The sequence below is a fragment of the Canis lupus genome, chromosome 28 (assembly GCF_048164855.1).
Source record: "Canis lupus baileyi chromosome 28, mCanLup2.hap1, whole genome shotgun sequence".
Taxonomy (NCBI): Eukaryota; Metazoa; Chordata; class Mammalia; order Carnivora; family Canidae; genus Canis; species Canis lupus.
The window spans coordinates 24,436,829-24,459,989 of NC_132865.1; the positions used below are offsets into that span (position 1 = coordinate 24,436,829).

Below are 23,161 nucleotides of genomic sequence, written 5' to 3' on the forward strand. Positions count from 1 at the left end.
TTTAATATTACACAAATATTTATTCAGAGATGCCAGTAGACTATTGTGTCTCTAATATAATACTTCATATTGTGCTGCTCAGGAATTTACAGTGATATCAGATAACTTAAAAAACACAGCACAATGAAAGAAAAGGCTAAGCAGGAAGTACAAAGCACACTATATAGATAATATTCTCAAGCACAAATTTTTCTCTGGCACAGGAAACTGGTCATTTCCCAAATTTAAAGTGCAGAACACTATTCCTGTTTAAGTCGTTATTTAAGAATTCAGTTCCCATGAAAAGGAAATGTAGCAGTGGGGGAAGGAAAAGTATTTAATGCTGGAAAACAACCCAGAGAAATGAATGAGGATCCCAACACGAAGATCCGTCTTCACCTGGCATCCATTCCTCCTTTTTTCTCACACTCTGATCTAGTCCACTGTACAATCCTACAAGGTATAGAAGAAAGATTTTTAAAATTTGCTTCATGATAAATATATGCTTGAGCTAATAAAAGAACTTTTTATTTAGATATTTATATATGTATTTTTTACTTTTTCTTTAAAACTGACTCCTAGGGACAGTTCGGGTAGCTCATCGGTTTAGCGCTGCCTTCAGTCCAGGACCTGATCCTGGAGACCGAAGATCGAGTCCCCCGTCGGGCTTCCTGCATGGAGCCTGCTTCTTCGTCTGCCTGTGTCTCTGCCTGTCTCTCTCCCTCCCTGTGTCTCTCATGAATAAATAAATAATATTAATGATAAAAAAACAAATTCTCTGAGCCTCAAATTGCATTTAAAAAAAAGAAAACTGACTCCTAAAATTGTCTATTCCTATCCTTAAGACACATAGGACTTTTCTGCCACCATTCTTTTGCCCCTTCTGACTTTCCATATCCCCTTCTCTCCTTTTTTCATGCCTAAATATTCGATATATCATCCACTTCTTAGTCTGTAGTTTTGTTTCCTTTCCATTTTCATTCTATTTGAACTCTATTCCTTTCAGGAAATAACATATAGTAAGGCTAACAGTTTTGGGCTAATACAGACAAACAGATAAGAGCCTGGAAAAACATCTTTAGTAGGAGGGAATTCAATATTTGAAACAGGTGGTACTTTCTTTTTTAAAATTAATTAATTTATTTTTGAGAGAGAGAGAGAAAGCGCTCTCACATGCATGCACAGGGGAGAAGAAGGGGTGAAGGGAGGAGAGAGGGAATCCTCAAGCTGACTCCACACTGGCCCAGAGCCCCACATGGAGCTCAATCTCACAACCCTGAGATCACGACCCGAGCTGAAATCAAGAGTCCTGGGCTTACCTGACTGAGCCACCCAGGTGCCCCATGAAACGAGTGGTACTTTAAATCAGTGGGGAAGGAATGCATAGGTGTTGGGACAATAGGCAATCCAGTTTGCAGATTTTGTCAAAATAAAAAAGAAGAATGTGAAATGATTAAAAGCTTGAATTCTGGAGCCAGTCTGCCTGGGTTCAAATCCCAGGTCTACCAAATGCTAGATATGTGACATCTCACCTGTAAATTTACCTCCCTGAGGCAGTCTCAACATCTGTAAAATGATAATAATATAGTACTATTTTTATAGCCTCGATGCAAAGTTTAAATAAATATACATGAAGCAACTATTATTTCAAAAACCAATATATATCCCTGGGTGGCTCAGCAGTTTGGAGCCTGCCTTCGGCCTGGGGCGTGATACTGGAGTCTGCCTCTGTGTGTGTGTGTGTGTGTGTGTGTGTGTGTGTCATGAATAAATAGATATAATCTGTAAAAAAAAAAAATCAATATATAACTGTTAGCTATTACTACTATTTTTCCTTTTTTTTTTAAAAGATTTTATTTATTTATTTATTTATTCATGAGAGACAGAGAGAGAGGCAGAGACACAGGCAGAGGGAGAAGCAGGCTCCATGCAGGGAGCCCGACGTGGGTATCTATCCCAGGTCTCCAGGATCAAGCCCTGGGCTGAAGGTGGCGCTAAACCACTGAGCCACCCAGGGATCCCCTATTTTTTCCTATCTTATTTTATATCGCCAAATATACTTGCCAGATGCTATTTTCACTAAATGGCAGTACATTTAACTCTCTGAAGGAAGACCTTCAAGGAGAACCATTCTTTTTTTACACCTATACCTGATCAAGTTATAATCAATGCATTAATAACAGGATTAGGTATTGCATACATATAAATATGTAAAATATAGTAGTACTGTCTTTAAGCCATTCATAATTTTTATTCATAATTTGCTTTGTAAAAATTACGTTAACAATCTGCAAAAAGGCAACTATCTGAAAGATTTTGCTTATGCACTCAAGAGATATGAGAAAAAATAACGGAAAATCTGGGATAACAATTATTATCAATAATCCCATTATGTTTCAAAAGCCAAGAGGAAAATAAAATAGGCAATATCATAAGTACTTCTGTATACTTCATGAACCAAATAGGAGCCAGCAAAATACTATTAATGAGTTCATTTCCATGGATATTAGCTTGCAGCTCAGTCAACAGCTGAATATTCATGAAGCAAGTTGGAGGTAGGTAAATGAGAAAACTTCCCTTACAGGAAAAACAGCAATTATAACCAAAAAAAAAATTACGCATTTTTTTTCTGACTTGGGTTGTGCAAAATAACAATGAAAAAGCTAATGTCTGTTCAAAACTTCATGAATTTCATTATATAACCACAAAGATGAAACAGATTTGTTTAACTGCTGCAAAACAGTGAATGTCCTTTATTATCAGTACTTTGTTGGTTTCAGAAGACTTAAATCATCCTAGATTCTCAAGATCCTCAAGTAGCAGCCTTGATGGGACAATGAAATTGTCCCTAGGCTGAGTGCACATAACTAATATGGTTTAGGGCAATTATTTGCAGAGCTTAGAGCTTGAAAATGCAAACAATATGAAGAACAAGCTGAATAGTTAACTAAAATCTCATCAGAACTACACTCAACATTTGGGAGTTTGGAAGTCCTAAGCGCCTCCAGCAAGTGGACTTCAGGCAGCAACGATATTATTCAGGGAGATGAGAGAATGTGATGCATTGTCATTGGTCTGAAAGTCACACCTATATGTAGATGCTGCTTGAGGTGGAGTGGGGAAAAGAGGAGGTAAGAAGAAGTGAAAATGGTATCCACCAGGGAATAATTTTTATTGTCATGTCCTCTTCCTAATGCAATGGGATTTAGGTTTGGGCCCCAGACCTGATAAGGAATAAAAATCAGAAACAAAGTAGAATCTAGTTTTATAGTGTAGAGCTACATCGTAGAGGTGGATTATCAGCCTGAAGCTCAGGGGTTCACAGTGTCATTGCTCATCCCAGGCCCCTGGATTTGAGATAGTCAAACTAATTCCACAGCCTGCTTCCCAGGGTGGAAGAGGCCATGTGGTCTGTTTATCACTCGTTGCCTTGTGTTAAGTTTCTGATCCTGAAACATCCGCCTTCTCCCGGCGTCCCCATTCATCATCACCTTGTTTCCTACTCTGTGCCTGTGTCCTCACCATGCCCTCTGCCTGGAATGCCCTCCTCCATTCCAAATTTAGTCAACTGCTACTCCTTAACAGTGGTTCAGGTGTCCTTTTCTCTAGGTGGCCCTGCATTCATTCTCCAGGCTGGGGTTCATTCTGCTCTTCTGGCTTCTAGAATGCCCCGTGCACTTTCTCATGATTGTACCTCATGCACTGTTTGATTGTATGGAATGTACGCACCCCTTTCCCCACTGGCTTGAAGCTTCTTGAGGATAAACACAGTATCTTAAGCACCTTTATACCCAAAACAACTGGTCAATGCTGTGCACATAGTAGGAATTCACTCTTTGATGAATGAACAATAGACCGAATGTAAGAAAGATTAAGGAATCTCTAGGTCTCAGTTTCTTCATCTGTAAATCAGAGGTCAAAAGTAATTATCACCTTACAGAGAAAGGAAAGAGGTACAGGATGAGATCAGAGAGGTAAGGGAGGAAAAGTGTAGGACCTTGTTGATCAGGATGAGAATTTTAGAGGCATCTCAGGGTCCTAAGATAGGGTCCCCCCATCAGGCTCCCTGCAGGGAGCCTGCTTCTCCCCCTGCCTGTGTCTCTGCCTCTCTCTCTGCACGTCTCATGAATAAATAAATAAAATCCAAAAAAAAAAAAAAAAAAGAGAGAGAGAACTTTGACTTTTACTCATAGTGAAATGGGGAAGGTTTTGAATTGAGAAGTGACAGGACTTCGCCTATGTTTTAGATGGCGTCTAGTAGCTTGTTGATAATAAAAAATGGGATGCAAGTTCAGAAGGTGGAAGATGAATGATGAAGCTATTGCATCTCTCATTAGGTGAAATAAATTTTGTTAATAAATAGTGTCAACAATTGCTTTCTTATGTATCACTTCATTAAATTAAGAATAAATGGGATGCAGCCATACTTGGTTTTTTCTTATTCCAAAGTGATATAAATGAATGATGAATTCCCGGTGTCAAAAGTCCACACTTGATGGAATATGGATTCAGAAATGAGAAGCATTATATACATTTTTATATAGGGATTGTGAATATTTAAGAAAACTATTAAACATTATCTTATTTCTTTTTTTAATTTTATTTATTTATTCAAGAGAGACACAGTGAGAGAGGCAGAGACATAGGCAGAGGTAGAAGCAGGCTCTCCACGGGGAGCATGATGCAGGACTCAATCCCAGGACCCCGAGATCATGACCTGAGCCAAAGGCAGATGATGCTCAACACTGAGCCACCCAGGTGCCTCTATTAAACATTATTTTAATCAAGAAATTAATTACATAAATACTAAACTTAAAAAATCTAAACTAAGTACTCTGTATAAACTGGCCTGATCCTTTTCTCAGTGGCAAGAAATATAAACAAGTTTTGAATTCTCAGTAGGCTAAGTAAGTAAAGACCGGCATGGCTCATTTGATGACCATTCACTAAAGAGTTAATCAATGAAAGTACATATGAATGAATGGACATGAAATAATTACCCATTGCCAGGTGGCCAGGAAAAAAAAAAGGCAGGTACAGAATTAAGGTTATTGTTCAAACTTACTATTTGTATCACAAGTAGTGCAAAAATGCTAAAATGTCCATTTTTTTCACTAGTTATACAAATTATCTCAATTAATGTTTCCATTAATCCTTAAGGTGGGATATAACCTTAGCTGAATTTTAACAATGAAGAAACTGAGCCTCAAAGACGTAAAGTAACTTCTACAAGGTCAAACAGCCAGGAGATGAGGGAGCCCGGATTCAATCCCTGCTTAAGTCAGCATCAACTCTCCCACCACTCACTGGATTATGAGATCCACACTCCCCTACACATAAATTAAAATAGTCAGCTCAGGAGACCTCATGTGGAGGCTGAAATGGAAACCAAATTATGTTCAGTTTCTAATTTGATTTCCAAAGTTCCTAGCCCTGCTTTGGAAAAGGATGTCACTCTCTCATATCTTTGAGCACAGATATCAAATAGGTCTTTTCTGTTTAGGGATACTTGATTTTGATTGCACGGACTTTTTCCCGAACTGAATAAAAAGCAGAGAATTTAAGTAACCTTCTGTACCCGTAACAGAATATTGCTTAATAGAAGAAAATTCTCCAGAAATCCGTTCCTCTTATTCTAATTATAGCATGTAAGTTAAGAGCACAATACAACTGAGTACCTACTTTCAGTTAACGAATTCCAGCAATTATCAGGGGCAGACTAAAGTCCACCTGGTCAGCATACTACTCTCTAGCTTCACCTGGGCAATGTAGGAAATGGGCTCCCATGTGAATGGCCTTTCACCATCTGTGGAATTTAGATATTTAAAGGGTTACTCTGTTTTCATCCAAAATTCTTGTATTACCACTACAGAGAGGAATACAGGAGCTTAAAAGGGTTTAGACATAAGAGACATCCCAAACCCTGAAACAGTCTTCAGAAATCTTTTAAGAACAATGTACTAATGAATTCAAAGTAGCATAAAAATCTCCTTTGAAGCTGACCAATGGAGTTAATCATGATAATAATTATCCTAAGCATTCATTCTCCACAAAGCTAACTGTTCCTTTTATGATGTTAAATGTGAGTTTTGCCCCCATCGAAACACCATTAATTAAGGAAATTAGTAGGCAAGCCACAGACTGGGAAAAAATATCTGTAATATGTATGTTTGACAAAGGACCCTTATGTAGAATATACAGATACTTACAAATCAGTAATAAAAAAATAAATACTATACAACTTTTTAATTTGAACAGAAAGAAGATACAGAAATGTCAAGAGCACTGTACATCATTAGTTATCAAGGAACAATCAAATTAAAATGAGAATAAGATACATTAACTAATACCATGAGCTAAAATTATAACGACTAACAATACCAAGTGTTGGGGAAAATGTGGTTTTATCTAGGACTACAAATGACATTCTAAAAATAAGTTAGGGACTCCTGGGCGGCTCAATCTGTTGGGTGTCTGCCTTTGGTTCAGGTCCTGATTTCAGGGTCGTGGGATGGAGCCCAGCATCGGGCTCTCTGCTCAGCGGGGAGTGTGCTTCCCCCTCTTGCTCTCCTGCTATGCTCTCCCTCTCTCTCAAATAAATAGGTAAAATCTTAAAAAAATAAAAAATAAAAATATGCTAAAGTGTCAATCCTCAATTATCTTCAAGCTAGCAATTTATATCACAGCCTGTCTGTGATAGGTATTAGTGAAAATAAAAAAATTCAAACCAATAATAAGGGCAGCCCGAGGGGCTCAGCGGTTTAGCGCTGCCTTCAGCCCAGAGACTGATCCTGGAGACCTGGGATCAAGTTCTACATCGGGCTCTCTGCATGGAGCCTGTTTCTCTCTCTCTCTCTCTCTCTCTCTCTCTCTCTGTGTGTATCTCATTAATAAATAAATAAAATCTTTTTTAAAAATTAAATAAATAAATTAAACCAACAATAAAAGGATGTATGAGAATGCTATGCATTATACTAATTATAAGGAATCTAAGCATGAAAAGCCATGTAAATTCTATTCTTAACTTTACAATAACTCTACGACTTACACTTTGACTATCTGTAAGGTCTTTATTATGATGGAGGGCAATCAATATAAAGAATGCACGAAGTAATTAGTCTAAAAGAAGAGGAGAGAGGAGGGGGTCTTGAGAAGGGAAGAAAAGAGAAAAAAAAGATAAAAGGAAATAATTCTTCCCCTCAAAATGCTTAAAATTTAGTTTTAGGATAGAATTATACACCTATCGAATTATATTAAAAATGTACAGATCTTCTTAGTATAAACTATCTTCTAAGACATAACCCCTGTGTCCTCTCCAGGCACAGCTCCTACTTTTAATGCACTCTGGATTTTATACTGCCTGACATGCAGCACGAGTTCCATAAACATGTGTTAACTCACTATCTGGACTTCATGTGAAGTAGTTCTTCTGAATATTTAGTCAGCAAAGGTAGTTACTGATAAAATTCTAAAAGAGTAGGACTAAATCTAATGTCTCATAGAATCTAGCCCAGAATCTCACATATGTGAGATGTGTAATGAAGACATGTCAAATTCATTGGGCAAAACTATTTTCATTTCTCCAGTGTTCTCTTCTGAATTCAAATTTTCCAACAACTGCTTAATATATGATGATGTGTAAATAACTCATAATCATCTGTATTATCTTCTTCAAATACGAAAGATATTTCACTCAGGATTTTAGAAAAACAATTTGTCAGCTGTAATCGGAAAAAGAATCTCCTCTTTTCTCTACTAGAAAACTTCGAATACTATGTTCAGCAACAGTATTAAGACAACTCCAACAACTGAATTTTTGTTATAGTATCTATGCCAGTGTGAAATGCCTGTGAAGTGCAAACAAGATGATTCCTGGGCTGAGCTAATGCAGACTTTCTCCTGTTACATATTAGTAGCCACCTGTTTCATGACCAATGTGGCACGTTTCTAAAATGGTAAGTGTAGTCTACAGCCTTGGAACAAAAGAAAACATGATCTGGTTTGCATTAGATGTATGCTTTCATCAGCAGAATCACCCAGGACCAGATGATAGTAGATGAGCAATAATCAATTTAAAGTCATATAAAACTGCTGCACGTCGTTCCTACAGAACTTAATCTACCTTTTTAAATATTATCTCTCAGCCATTTATCTTCTGAAAGTCATACTCAAATTCCAGTAATTTCCTCCTTTGATCACCAGTGTTATTGATAAGAACTGAATCTACCACTCTATATAAATTCAATCCATCCTACAGGGCCTAGATCAAAGCCCACTTTCTTCATGAAGATTTCCTCCAATCCTTTGGCCCACATGTTTTTTCTTAATTAGATCATCAGTAGAATTTACTGGATAAAATGCTCAATAAATAGCTATTGAACTGAAATAATCTAAATTTTCAAAAAGTACTTGTTGGACATAGAACTCTAAGAAAGGAGAATTACAAACACAAACTGAACATTTCATTTCAGTCATATGATTATAAATGGATGTTATTATCTAGAAAAAGAACACAGTCCAATAAAAAATGCTGTATGGTCAAGAAATTAATTTGAGAATCTATCAGTATTTAAAAGAAACAGAACTCTTAGACAACAGAACACCTACCTCTAAATACTTACAAATCTAGAGCAAATTTTAATAATTATTTCCTCATCATTAAAAGAAAAAAAAAACATCTTGAAACCTGCTTACTAACTTAAGCCACAGATAATTTGAAGTGGTTTAAGTTCTGAAATAAACAATCCATAACCTTCAAAAATTATTTTTTAAAGTAAACAATGCAATTTTGTCATAACCTTAGATTTTTTCCAATAGAAATGTGTTCATCTAAAGTTTTTCCTGAGGAATAACTAATTACATTGCCCCTATTTTTCTAAGGTACCAGTTATGACCCCCCTACATCCTCTGAAAGAACTCAGTTTGGTTCTTCTAACAAGAAGACAGTTCCTATTATGTTCAGATGAATAACCCAAACTAATGGAATCTGAACCGTTGCTATAGAGGCTATAAAAAATAAGCTTTTGACTGTTTCTAAATCAAAGTGCTATCATTCAGGTCCATGGTTATATTGCCACTAACAATGGTGTTCCTGCAAAATACGGCACTGTTTAAGAATGTCTAAACTATTATATGCTATATCAGAACATTAAGGAAGAAAATTGTGTCTTAAAAATTTCTTCTAATTAATACTCCTTAGTCTTAAATGGTATTTAAAAAGGCTCAATGTCTTATCACAGCAGATTTGAAGCAATAATCAATATAACAGAAAACACTATTTCTCCAAGTTCTTAAACACCGCTCAGCCTAAATGTTTGTGGGATGAATAAATACTAAGAAAATCTTAATCATACCTCTCAGCTGAGACTAATTAATGCACATGCACAAAAATGAGAAATTTATATATGAAAATAGAGCAAAACCAGGTTATTAAGTTGGTTGGGGGAGGAAGTTATATCTAACACCTGTGTTTATGATATGATACCTTCATCTGTGCTGAACCACAGACCACAGACCACAGAGATGACCAGGAAACTGGAAAGATGTCCTTGATGTGACCTTCAGATCAATATGACATTCCTGCACCTGCAGCTTAGCTTTAGCTTCACAAAGACCAGTCTATACCAGTTCCAGAAAAGTAACACAAAGAGCTTGTGTAGATCAATGTAGGTCCTGTCTGTTGGAAGACCAGTCCCTCACCAAAACAATCTACACACTCTCTTTGCAATGAGCTTAATACATTACTTGTACTATGTTTTTAGTTATCTCTGTCCTTGACTAGGGCTTTCCTTAATGAGAACAAAAAACAGTATAATTTGTAATAGAGGTTTGCTATGTTTAAAAGTTAAGAAAGATTCTGGGCAGCCCTGGTGGCTTAGCGGTTTAGCGCTGCCTTCGGCCCAGGGCGTGATCCTGGGGACCTGGGATCGAGTCCTGCATCAGGCTCCCTGCATGGAGCCTGCTTCTCCCTCTGTCTGTGTCTCTGCCTCTCTGTCTCTCATGAATAAATAAATAAAATCTAAAAAAAAAAAAAAAAGATTCATATTAAAAATTCCAAATTTTTTGGAGTACATCTTTAAAAATCAGATATCCTGACTATACTGGGGCCACACACCTGCCCAGCAGCAACTGACTACAACCCACTGGTGCTAGCTTCCTTAGGCTCCCCAGTTCTCACCACTCCTTAGTTTTTACCCCTGAGCAGCTCTGGTCATTTTTGTTCCCTGCCTTACCCCATGAGCATTTTATTTGAACTCCTTGGTATGAAGGTTTAAGCATTTGAATTCTGTAGTTAGACCACCTGGATTTTAATCCTAACATTTGTATGACCTTGGGCATGTTACTTTCTTCCCTCTTTCTGCTCTTTTGTTTTTTCCTTGTAAAGTTATAATAATTTTAATTACTTCATAGAGTCGTTGGGGAAGTTAAATATAATTTGGACACCAAGCACATAGCCCAGTGAATCCACAAATGTACATATTATTAAGGAAAACACACGGGCACACACAAGTGGGGCTAGGTTAAACTCCTCCTATTCCACTGCATTAGGTGGAGGGAGCTTTAACCTATGTGAGTCTTTCAGCCTTAGGCCAAGGGAGCACAGCCCAGAGCCCCAGTGGCATGATTTAGGTAGGCTGCTGGGGAGTGAGTGAGGTGAGGTGCTGAAACTCAGTGCACTGCATCAGTTATGGCTAGTATTCTCGAAGGCCCACGATGGTTCTTATACCTAGCTACACATTACAGCCACCTAGGGAGAGTTTAAAAACGAAGGAAAATAACGCCCAAAGCCTACACCAAACCAAGCCAGGCAGATCTATTGGAGTGGATCAAGATATAGCTTTAAAACTACCCAGGTGGGGCAGCCCGGGTGACTCAGTGGTTTAGTACTGCTTTCCACCCAGGGTGTGATCCTGGAGTCCTGGGATCAAGTCCCACATCAGGCTTCCTACATGGAGCCTGCTTCTCCCTCTGCCTGTGTCTCTGCCTCTCTCTCTCTCTCTCTCTCTCTCCCCCGCCCCTCTCTGTATCTCTCATGAATAAATAAATAGAATTTAAAAAGTAAAAATAAAAAAAATAAAATTACCCAGGTGATTCTAATGTTCAGGCAGGCTTGAGAACCGTTGTTCCTTGGCACAGATAGCACCAGCCCTACTCAGCCACTTAGAGGACTCTCAAAAGATTCGAGGCAGAGGTTCACATTTTTACAGATAAGCAGCTTAGGAAGCATTAAAATGCAGAAATTATTGATTCCTCTGGCAGAAAATATTCATGTTGTGAACATGCCTGCATTTTGGATTAGATGAGTTACATATTCTTTAAAATATGGAGATCATTGTTTTCAGAATGAATCACTGAATTTCTTAAACAATGTTTAAGAAAACATTGTTTTCTTAAAGTGTATCCCTACACCAGTGATTTTAAGTGCCTGTTTAAGGGCATTCCACAGCCTGACAAACAATAATTTTTAATTTTCAGAAGGCGACTGAATTTAGCAATACCACATTAAGTAATTAAAGAGTGACAGATAAAGCTGTTTTTACTTAATAGACAACTTTAAATTGCTATGATGAAGTCATAGTTTTCTACTTAAAATGGCAAAATCATCAATAGTTTTGCAGGAATATTATTAAAACATTGCTAATATATGTGTTAAGTTCTGTGCTAATTTGGCTAAACAATTCAAATACTTATCAAACTACATATTATACAGAATAAAATATTAGTATTACTCTTGAGTAGTCCACATTTAATCAGATCTGGAAACTTAATTATTAGAATACCTAACATTTAGATTTTTTTAAATACATTTAAAAATCACTCTTGGGAGCGGCCCCAGTGGCCCAGTGGCTTAGCACCGCTTTCTGCCCAGGGTTTGATCCTGGACTGATGGGATCAAGTCCCACATCAGGCTCCCTGCATGGAGCCTGCTTCTCCCTCTGCCTCTGTCTCTGGCTCTCTCTCTCTCTCTCTCTCTCTCGAATAAATAAATAAAATCTTTAAAAAATAAATAAATAAAAATAAAAATCACTCTTGGGACACCTGAGTGGCTCAGCAGTTGAGCATCTGCCTTTGGCTCAGGGTGTGATCCCAGGGTCCCGGGATCAAGTCCCACATTGGGCTCCCTTCAAGGAGCCTGCTTCTCCCTCTGCCTATGTCTCTCCCTCTCTCTCTATGTCTCTCATGAATAAATAAATAAATAAATAAATAAATAATTTTTAAAAAATCACTCTTAGGCAAAATTTAGATAAAGGGATAACTAGTTTGGGGAAAAATCTATTTTTAGGAAATCTAATATTCTTTGTAGTCACTAAATTGGAATGCCACTTTTTTTTAAAGATTTTATTTATTCATGAGAGACACAGAGAGGTAGAGACACAGGCAGAGGGAGAAGCAGGCTCCATGCAGGAAGCCTGACATGGGACTCGATCCCAGGACTCCAGGACCATGCACTTAGCCGAAGGCAGATGCTCAACCGCTGAGCCACCCAGGCATGCCTGGAATGCCACTTGTACTTAAATGTAAATTTAGACTTGCTCCACTTATTTTAGCATGAATCTTTTATATCAAATATTAGTGTTTTTTAAATCTTTTTCCATATCCATCTCACTTACCAATTTTTCTCTTCTTTCCCTGAAACAAGGTTACAAACCTAGACGTCTATGGACCAGGGAAATCACACAGAACAGCAAAGTGATGGCAGGCAGTCAGGTCCCCAAGGAGAGGCTATGAAACAGTAGCCTAGAAATCTAGTCCATACACATGATTGCTTTGCTTGTTCCACATTTTAAAAATTTGGAAAACTCATATAAAAATTCCAGCTTATTCTGGAAAAGCAGGAGCTCTTGGATCATTAGGGTCATACTCGTTAGCAACAGTTGACTGGAGGGGAGTATCACTGCTCTTTTGGATGGGGGCACAGGCTCCCTCTATCTTGCCAGTTATCACCACCTGCTTATCATGTATACATTACCTGCCTACTTCTGGAACCTTCTGAGTTCCCAACTTCCTCACAAAAGGAAAAATTAATCACGTAAGAGACACCTAACTCAGACCCAAGACTCCACAACTAAATTGGGGGCCTTGAGATGAAAAGTGAATGGCAGGTAACAACCCTGGGAAACAAGACAGGCAAAGCCTCCTATATACTTTAGGCAGCCAGGAGATGGTGTGGTAAGATTAGAGTTGGGCACAGCTGTGGGTGAATCATGGGCTCTACCACTATCACTGGTGGGACCCTGGGGCGCGGCTTGCTCTCTGTGGACAATGGGGCTATCAATCTCTCTCTGAAGAGGATAGAGGTGAAGACTCACTAGGGTGATGAGTGCACTGTGTCACACACATGACAGGGCTTATGAAACTTAGGGAGTGGTAGAGAAAAGAAAATGGGACCTTTGACAGAGAAATCTGGCTTCCAATCCCAGTTGCACTCCATCATCTCCATGAGCTCCAGTTTCCTCCTTGAAAACAACATTACCTAAGTAACAACATAAGGGCTGCCAAGAGAACGTCTGCTATGGCAGGCATTCACTCTCAACCAAACGTCTGTCATTGTCAATCCTACTGCTCTGACTCTGGTCCAAGTTCCACTCCAGGGGGAGGTGGATGAGAGCTGGCTAGAAATGAGGGCAGGCAGATAAATGCTAGGTAGCTGTGGACTTCGTAGCATTTTAGAAATTCAAAGAATGGGAAGAGAGGCAATCCAGACCTGTATGACTAGAAGGCAGATGTGTTCAGATATTCTCTGTGGTATTTAGGATGAGACATCCAGGATATGAAGAGGCAAAATGTGAATGGGAAGATGGTGGGGGGTTCATTCAAATTGAAAAAGTATCTGTGAGTACCTGTTATTCTGCTTTATGGGGAGTGCAAAGACATGAGAGTGTTCACATACACACACACACACACAAACACACATAATTTCTGGTCTTCCAAAATTCCCAGTGAGGACGACAGACACATTCACAAATACTTAATATGAGGCTTGCCTTAGTAAGTAACAGTCTAGAAAAAAGGATTATCAGACTGTACAGAAGGGAGAAGTCAAATGCTGGTGGGGAAATTCTGGACAACTGCTTAGAAAAGGTGGAGTTTGAGCACCAGGATGGAGAAGGGTTTCCAAAAAGAGGAAGAAATGGGGTAAAGAGCGTTTCTTGCAAAGAGAACTGTTTGAGGCTAAATCCAGAGGCAGAACCTACTAGATGTGTTTGGGACAGTTAGTCCAGTGCACAAGATGGGGACTTGGGGGAACGAGACAGGAGATGAAACCTGAAGTGGATCTGGAGAGGAGACATCAGTCTGTGACTTCATTCTGGACACATTCGGTACCTGAATCTTTGCTCCCAATGCACAGAGTTCTCTCCAGGGACAGATAACCCCAGAATTCCTGCAGAAGTACAGAGGGTTGGGGGTTGGAAAGGAATAATAAATATTCTAAAGGTACCCAGCCAGTGCAAAGAAAAAGAATCTGGCTTTAAGATGCCAATAGTGGCTCTGAATTGATCTATTTAGCATTGCTAGCTAACTATCTTGCTAGCTTAACTTCAGTGAAAGTTGACCAGCTTTCCAGAGTTCTGGAAAGATGAAGATATCGATAATAAAAAGAAAGCAAAAATAAACACATCAGAAATGTGTGATTTGCTTTAAAAGATGTTATTTATTCATAAGAGACACACAGAGAGAAGCAAAGACATGGGCAGAGGGAGAAGTAGGCTCCCCGAAGGGAGCCCGATGCCGGACTTGATCCCAGGACTCAGGGATCATGACCTGAGCCAAAGGCAGACGCTCAACCACTAAGCCAGCCAGGTGCCCCAAAAATGAGTGATTTTAATAATCTTTAACTTTGGTTTCAGTGAATTCTAAACCCTGACACATTCTCTCTATTCCACTGACAAGAGCTGGAAAGGTCACAGGGTCACTTGAAGTTACCAACCTTGCTGTTCCTCTCAACCCCCAGGTTACTGGCACTGTGTCCTACAACTTCTTAAGGTGCCAGGAATACATGCCGGTGCCAGGGATACAAAGTCAAACTCCCACCTATAGAAGGTTACAGAAGGACAGAAGTGATATAAATGTATATCAATGACTTAAACCCAGTGAGATAAATCAATGTTCCATGAAGTGTTACGGAGAGCTCAGAGCCCAATCCAACTATTATATCCATACGCTCCCTGCACTCTCAGGCAGTATAGTGTCCTGGCTAACAGCAGAGGCTCGATCACAAGACTTGGTTCATGGAACACCTGGGTGGCTCAGCGGTTGAGCATCTGCCTTCAGCTCAGGTCGTGATCCCGAGATCTGGGATCGAGTCCCACATCAGGCTCCTTGCATGGAGGCTGCCTCTCCTTCTGCCGGTGTCTCTGCTTCTCTCTGTCTGTGTCCCTCATGAATAAATAAATAAAAACTTAAAAAAAAAAAAAACAAGACTTGGTTCAAATCCCAGCTGTGCCACATACTAGCAATCACTTACTGGGTGATTCTGGGCAATTGCTTAATCTCTCTGTGCCCCAATGTCCCATCCATAAGAAAGGGAAAATCAGAGTGCCTACATGGGATAGCTGTGAGAATTAAAAGAATGCACATACACAATGCACTTAGTACCTTGCCTTGCACACAAAATCATTTTCTTTAGTATAACCTGATTAGCCTAAAAGAGATCCTAGAAAAATATGTTAATCTTTTCTGCATTTCTCCTGTCTCCAGCCAAAAGAAGCATTATGAAAATGAACTTTTCTCTCAATACTCATTTGCCAACCAAGTGAAATTAACCTTGAACTTCAATCTCCCAAGTGACAGCTGCCTGAGATCTTTCCACCACTACATGTGTCTTGTTATTCACAAAGCTTCCTGAAAGCCTCAAGTAGAGCTGTTCCCTGCTAGAAACCTCATGGTCCTGATAATAGAATTAAAGAGACATCATTCTGGATATTTCTGATGGGCACCACTGGTTGTATGCAAGGTTGGAGCAGTTCAATATCCCAGATAATTGGAGTACCTCAGGACCTGCCAAGCCCTATGCCGTGTCCTGACATCACTCTCAAACTGCCCCCTACGGCCTGGCTACTCTTCTCTCTTCCAAATGTTTGGCCATGCCAGGGAAGAGAGTCTCCTTCCTAATTTCCCTTCAGCTCCCTACACGTAGTAGTACCTCCTCCCCCACGATTCACAGGCTTCACTGCTTAGCCATGAGAGGCCTGGTGTTCCAGAGTAAAAAGTTGTTTTCTCATCCCTGATAATAAGGAAAAGTAAGTTTCGTCAGTGTACCAGAAAGTCATCACATAGATAAACTGCTCTAATGCTGGCATTTAGATCCAAAAGGAAGCACCTTCTCAATAACTCATCAGATTTTTAAGAAGAGGGATGCCTGGGCGGTTCAGTGGTTGAGCCTTTGGCTCAAGGTGTGATCCCTGGGAGTCCTGGGATTGAGTTCCACATTGGGCTCCCTGTGTGGAGCATGCTTCTCCTTCTGCCTATGTCTCTGCCTCTCTGTGTGTGTCTCATGAATAAGTAAATAAAATCTTAAAAAAAAAAGATTTTTAAAAAGATAACTTGGTAATATCCATTGCAAATACATTAGCATCAACAGTCAGTATAACCTAAAAACTGAGTGTGTTAAAATGAAAACAAACATGGCTAGTGGAATTAATATTTATAACATAATGCCCAAAAATTAGAAGTAACAATCCTTCAACAGAGAAAAAAAATCCAATTTCCCACGATGCTACTTCTTTACCAAAAGAATCCCCTTTATTCTCATCCCTCTAAATCAAAATCTGTTAATTAGCTTGGCAGCAAAGCTGACCAAATGCTGATGAGTGTTCAGGACGCTATTGTGTTTGGCTTTGAAAACAAGTCATGATTAGGAAATCAACATGGGAAGCATACTTCAAACATCCAAAAGCATTTTCTCTGCCTAGCAACTGGCAAGAACTTAGTGTGTTTTCTCTGCTTCTATGTCATGTTGCTCTGGTCACTGGAACTATGTGGTGGCGGCAAAAGAAAGAAAAAAAACCACTTCTGCATTGAAGCAGCGGCACAAATTTAGCCTGAAAGCTGCTGTGTGGGGACCTGTGCCACTGGGCTCCGTGCCTGCCAGTTACTTGCCAAGGAAAGGCCAGGCAGTGGGGCCCCGCCTGCTTGCAGCCCTTGGTTTGCTCCTCGCCCCACAGTGCAGCTAGGGACCTTCAGCATTTCCTCTTCTGGGAAGGCTGGGAATTGACTGTTTTTATGAAATGAGCATGACCTAGAAAAGCATTCAGCATGATCTGCTTGGGCACTTGAAAGAGTCCTCAGCTGTACTTCCCATCATAAAGTATTTGAGCTCCTGTTTATTAAAGCACAGCTTGAACCAGAGGACATGTAAGTCTTCCAGGTGAACAGCAACAGATCTTTGGCACTGAATCACCACAACTCCTGGTTTGCATTTCTACATGGGAAGTCAGAGAGATTCGTTTCGTATAAACTACCAGAAGTAGGGGATCCCTGGGTGGCGCAGCGGTTTGGCGCCTGCCTTTGGCCCAGGGCGCGATCCTGGAGACCCGGGATCGAATCCCACATCGGGCTCCCGGTGCATGGAGCCTGCTTCTCCCTCTGCCTGTGTCTCTGCCTCTCTCTCTCTCACTGTGTGCCTATCATAAATAAATAAAAAAAAAAAAAAAAAAAAAAAAAAAAACTACCAGAAGTAGTTAAATAAATGCAAAAACTGGCAGTAATTATTGTATTTAACCAGGCATACACTAATAAAGCTACACATACAGATACAGATATATATGCATGCCTATCAGTATCACATAGTGCCACCATGCTCTGGACCCAAGTCCAAAATTTTGAAATTCAATACCACTAACACCACACTTTGTTGCAAAATGCTTTGCTATTCAGTTAAAAAAAGATAGTCCAATGATTATTTATTAAATACTATGTGGGTGGCACTGACCTGGCTTCTGAGGAGTCACTGACAAATCAATCATAATCTCATGAGTTTATACATGATCCTGTAGAGGACACTGGTACATATAAAAATATTTGCATTAAGGTGTGTTCCATATTTATTTTCAAGGTTCAGAAGTAGATGGAGTATCAGATCTTTCTGAGGATGGAAAGGGTAATATGGAAGGGCTTTACTAAGAAGCCGGCGCCTTAGGAGGATTCTAAGGAATGGATAGAAATTCTTCAAATTGACAGGGGAGAAGAACACTTAAAATAGGAAGAACAGGGATCCCTGGGTGGCTCAGCGGTTTGGCACCTGCCTTTGGCTCAGGGTGCAATCCTGGAGTCCCGGGATCAAGTCCCACGTCAGGCTCCCTGCATGGAGCCTGCTTCTTTCTCTGCCTCTCTCTCTCTATGTCTATCATGAATAAATAAATCTTTAAAAAAAAAAAAAGATAGGAAGAACATCAGGGGTGCCGGGGTGGCTGCAGGTTAAGTGTCCACCTTGGCAGGTCAAGATCTCAGGGTCCTGGGATCAAGCCCTTCCTTGGGCTCCCTATTCAGCTTAGAAAGTTTGCTCCTCCCTCAACCTCTGCCCCTCCCCCCTATCCATGCACACTCTTTCTCTCAAATAAATACATAAAATCTTAAAAAAAAAAAAAAAAAAAAAAAAAACAGCAGGAACAGGAACCAGAGCAGGACTGAGCACAGAGGTGTACTAATGTACTCCTTTATACATATTAACTCAATTTTCACAACAATCCTCTGACTTAGGCACAAATACTATCTCCATCTCATCTTACAATTGTGAAAAGTTGAAGGAGACGGAAATTAAGAACCTCTTCAGCAATCACACGGCTTCAGTCCAGACCATGTGGATGCGGAGCCCACATCCCTAATAACTACTGGGGAGGCACACAGTAACATCTAATGAGTTATCAAAGAGTGAATAAACAATATTATGTGAATAACAACAATAAACTTATATTGTTGAAGAGTAAAATCCAAGGGGTCCAGCCGAAGAGAGAGGACAGCGAAAGACTGCTGCTAGAAATCTGACAGGGGAAGGATCTCAGAAGGGCCTTAAGGCCAGCTTCACTGCTTGAAACTCCAGTGGATATTCTAGATGAGTGAACATGGTCAACTCTGTGTATAGAAAGGTCACTGTCATGGAGGGTGGGGCTTACTTGAGTCAAGAATGGAGGCAGGGACCTCCATGAGGAATATATTTTTTAAGATTTTATTTATTTATTCATGAGAGACACAGAAAGAGAGGCAGAGACATAGGCAGAGGGAGAAGCAGACTCCCTGCAAGGAGCCCAATCAGTAACTCCATCCCAGGACCCCAGGATCACGACCAAGCCAAAGGCAGATACTCAATCACTGGGCCACCCAAGCACCCCTCAATAAGGAATCTATTAAATCACTCAAGTATGAGAACTGAAACTGAGTAATCGTGAGGACAAAGAGATGCTAGATGTTGCAAAGTGTGTACACATTCAAGCATCACTGTGCCCACATGGCTGGGCAATGCAAGGGAGCACCCACATCCACACACCTTTGCAATTGAGTCAGTTAAAGACAGCATTTAATCTTTTTTGCATGAAAGCCTTTTGGGGCCAGAGTGAAACAGTTTGTTTCCCCCACCATTAATTCATAATCATCAGTATGCAGATAACAGATTCAGAACCTGTTTTCATTAAAATAATGTTTGTTTTTAAAGAAGTACACAAACTGAAAATTTTAGGAATTAGCATATCTGCTTAAAAAAACAAACTCTAGGGATCCCTGGGTGGCGCAGCGGTTTGGCGCCTGCCTTTGGCCCAGGGCGCGATCCTGGAGACCCGGGATCGAATCCCACATCGGGCTCCTGGTGCATGGAGCCTGCTTCTCCCTCTGCCTGTGTCTCTGCCTCTCTCTCTCTCTCTGTGACTATCATAAATAAATAAAAAAAAAAAAAAAACAAACTCTATGGTCTACATAAAGTAAATTTTCTGCAGATGCCTTCCAGTATTATCTAAAGGAATCAGGGGAAAAAAAAGGGATAAAATGAAAACTTAATAATGTGGTTCAATTCAAATAAAGACTTGAGTACCTGCATACCAAAACTGAGGTATTCCAAGAAACACCACAAAGAAGATGCTAAAGACCATGCCAAAACTGAGCCAGGTCCTTTGGACAGTATGCAAGTAATCATTATATAAGACAGGAAATAATAAGCAAGTAAGAATGTTTGGATGGGAGGGGGGTGGTTAAAGGAAAACAAAATCCCATCCCAGTCTGAGATCAGAAAAAGTTTTATAAAGTAAGTAGCATTTTAGATTGATGTTGAGAGGTTGTGTATATGTGGAAGGATATATAGAGTTAAAATACTGTATGCTGTTCTTATATATAAATATATAAGTCTATTCATGTGATCATCAACTGCCACTTGGCTCTCTACCAAACCCCCAAATGGAATGATATTCTTATTTAATATATGTATTTCCCCCCTATAAAGAATGAAGATTCTAATATTTTCAGCATTTCTTTTGCTAACTGCCACCCCACCCCCCAACCATCGCATCTCAGGGAAAATGCAACAGAGCAAACAGCATGAGCTTTACAGCCATAGTAAAAATTAAAATATGATAGCAAACTTTTATTAAGCATCTACTATGTACTAGCCATATTTAACCTTCACCTCTGTGGCAGCCACTATTATTATCCACTTTTAGATGGGAGAACTGAGACATGGAGATACGTAACTCTCTGAAGTGACACAGCTGGCAAATGTTGCAGCTGGACTCAATCTATTCAATCCTTTCTTTGTTCATTGATAAAAGAAGGGATAGATAATAAACTCTACCACCCAAGTTTGTTGTGATGACTAAGTCAGAGAGTGTGTATAAAGTACCCAGCTGAGAATCAGGCACTAGCAGGCATTCATTTCCTAATGGCTATAATTGTTATTTCATCTCAATTTAGCAACTAGGTCATTTCCCACCAGTCAGATCTCCAATGAAAGCTCATACACAGCCCTACCGCATGCCCTGGGCTCGCTGGCATCAGGGCTCCTAAATACATCCAGCTGAGGCCATCTGGTTCCCATACATCTTAACGCTATCAAGAGTGTCGTATTTTACATTCTCAGACATCTTCTAATGACATTGAAGGTCATTAGTCAAAATGCCTACAAATCACAGCATTACTGACAAATTGGCACCCATCACAGTTTGAACACTCCCAATACACAGAGAACTCATTATCTTGGAGGTATGTATTCAAAGTTGTTTACTTCCCTATTGTCAATGAAAGTCATTAGAAAGATAATACAACTGAATTTCATCATAGAACTAAATTTACTCCTTGGACTTCCAGTTAGTGGTTGTTGCCTTCCCTCTAGACAATTCTTGCTCTCAACAACTGTATTGTCTCCTTTATTTAACAGGAGGATTGACAGCTTCAGTTTCATAGTCTCTTTTGCCTGCAATATTCTTCCCCCACCCTGGTTACCTTTCCTGGCTACCTTCCCTGGCTATTCTCTTCTCTGTAATTGTCCCTAAAAATATGGCCTCCAGAACTAAGTGAAATGCCTTGATGGAGAGTAGAGAGACACTGTCACCCTTCTTTATCCATGTTTTCCTGGTTCCCTTCTTTTAGTCACTTGTTTAAAACACATAACAAGGATGCCTGGGTGGCTCAGTAATTAAGCATCTGCCTTTGGCCCAGGGCATGATCCTGGAGTCCCCGGATCGAGTCCCACATGGAGCACCCTGCATGGAGCCTGCTTCTCCCTCTGCCTGTGTCTCTGCCTCTCTGTGTGTCTTTCATGAATAAATAAATAAAATACTTTAAAAAATAAAATAAAAACATAACATCTTTTTTCCCAATAACCGTAGAATTGTAGAAATTTGAATTTTATGCCTTTAAATTTTACTTTCTCATTTTTCAGGCCAGCATATCTCCCTATCATAATCATTCTGTTGCTTGCTTCTGTTATGAACCACATTGGCATCTATCTATTCCATCCAGTTGGCCTCTATGATTTCACCTAGGTCGATGAAGGGAGACAAAGAAATAAAGAAAACCATGCTCAGTGTGCTCAGTGCTCTATGGAACTCTCATGAAGGCTTCCCTCCATCTCTTCTGTAGCATCTCTACTTTGATAATGACCAACTGATCTACTTATTGTTCTGAGAATATGCTAGTGTTTTTCTCCTATTTGTCCTTTTTATGTTTGTTGGAACACCCAATCCTATTCCCTTTGCTAATCAAAAGACTACTTTTTATTCAATTCTTGCCAATTGTACAAAAGGTTACCAGTTCCCATATTACTGCACTGTTTCAAGATCATAAGGAGAGGGGTTCTCTGGAAGAATGCTGTGCTTTTCATGTTTGGCAGCGGGAATAGTAACCTTCCTCATCCCAAGTCTTCCCCCCCCTCTTCTAAGAAAATGGCACTTAACCACTGTTTCCTGAACATGCCAAACCTTGTTTATCTCTGTGCCTCTCTATATCACACTAGTCCCTTTGCATAGAAGATCTTTCCTTCCACTTCTTTTTCAAATTCCTATACTTCCTTCATGTTTCAGTTCCAGTTTTATCTGCTGTGTAAAACTTCCTGGACCCCCTTAAGTGTAATGAGTCGTTCTGATGCTATTTTGTTCATGTTTACTGGATATCATATTGTATCCATCTACATAGCTGGTATTGCCAGTAGACTGTGATCTCCTTCAGGGAAGAGCCATGTCTCTGAAAATAAAAGGCCCAGAGTAATGTTTGCTTCACAAAAAAACGTTCAGTAAATGTTTGCTGAATAAATACATGAATGGGAAAATGCAAAAGACATCATGGTATTAAAAAATACTGGCAATTAAAGGAACAAGGATAAACCAAGATAGAAAATGCATGGCATTTGTTCATAAACACATATATTTTAAGCTTGGTAGTTGAAAAGATTCTTTAATCTTTTTATATATCCTGGTTCTTTAGAGTTAACAACCACAAACTATAAACCATCTGAAATTAATTTGAATCTCCATGTCACTCATTTTTTTTTGTTCAAGAGCTATACTTTACCAAAAACGAAAAAAAAGTCTGGCATATTGGAGTCAAACTTTTCCATATGATATTGGCACTTAAGTAAAATTGCTGAGATGGTAAGTAATCAGACCTGACCTATTTGGAATAGTTTTACCACTGCGTTTTTTAAAGTAAATAGTCCAAATATTATAGCAAAGAACAAGAAAATTCCTCAAGTTGATTAGCTGTGAAG

The 23,161-nt window shown here is 39.5% G+C and overlaps 1 protein-coding gene across 1 annotated transcript in view; it reads right to left on the reverse strand.

The window, feature by feature from the left end:
• PREX2 (phosphatidylinositol-3,4,5-trisphosphate dependent Rac exchange factor 2) overlaps nucleotides 1-23,161 on the reverse strand; it is a 283,911-nt gene that overhangs the window by 225,607 nt on the left and 35,143 nt on the right. The gene's annotated exons all lie outside the window — the stretch shown is intronic.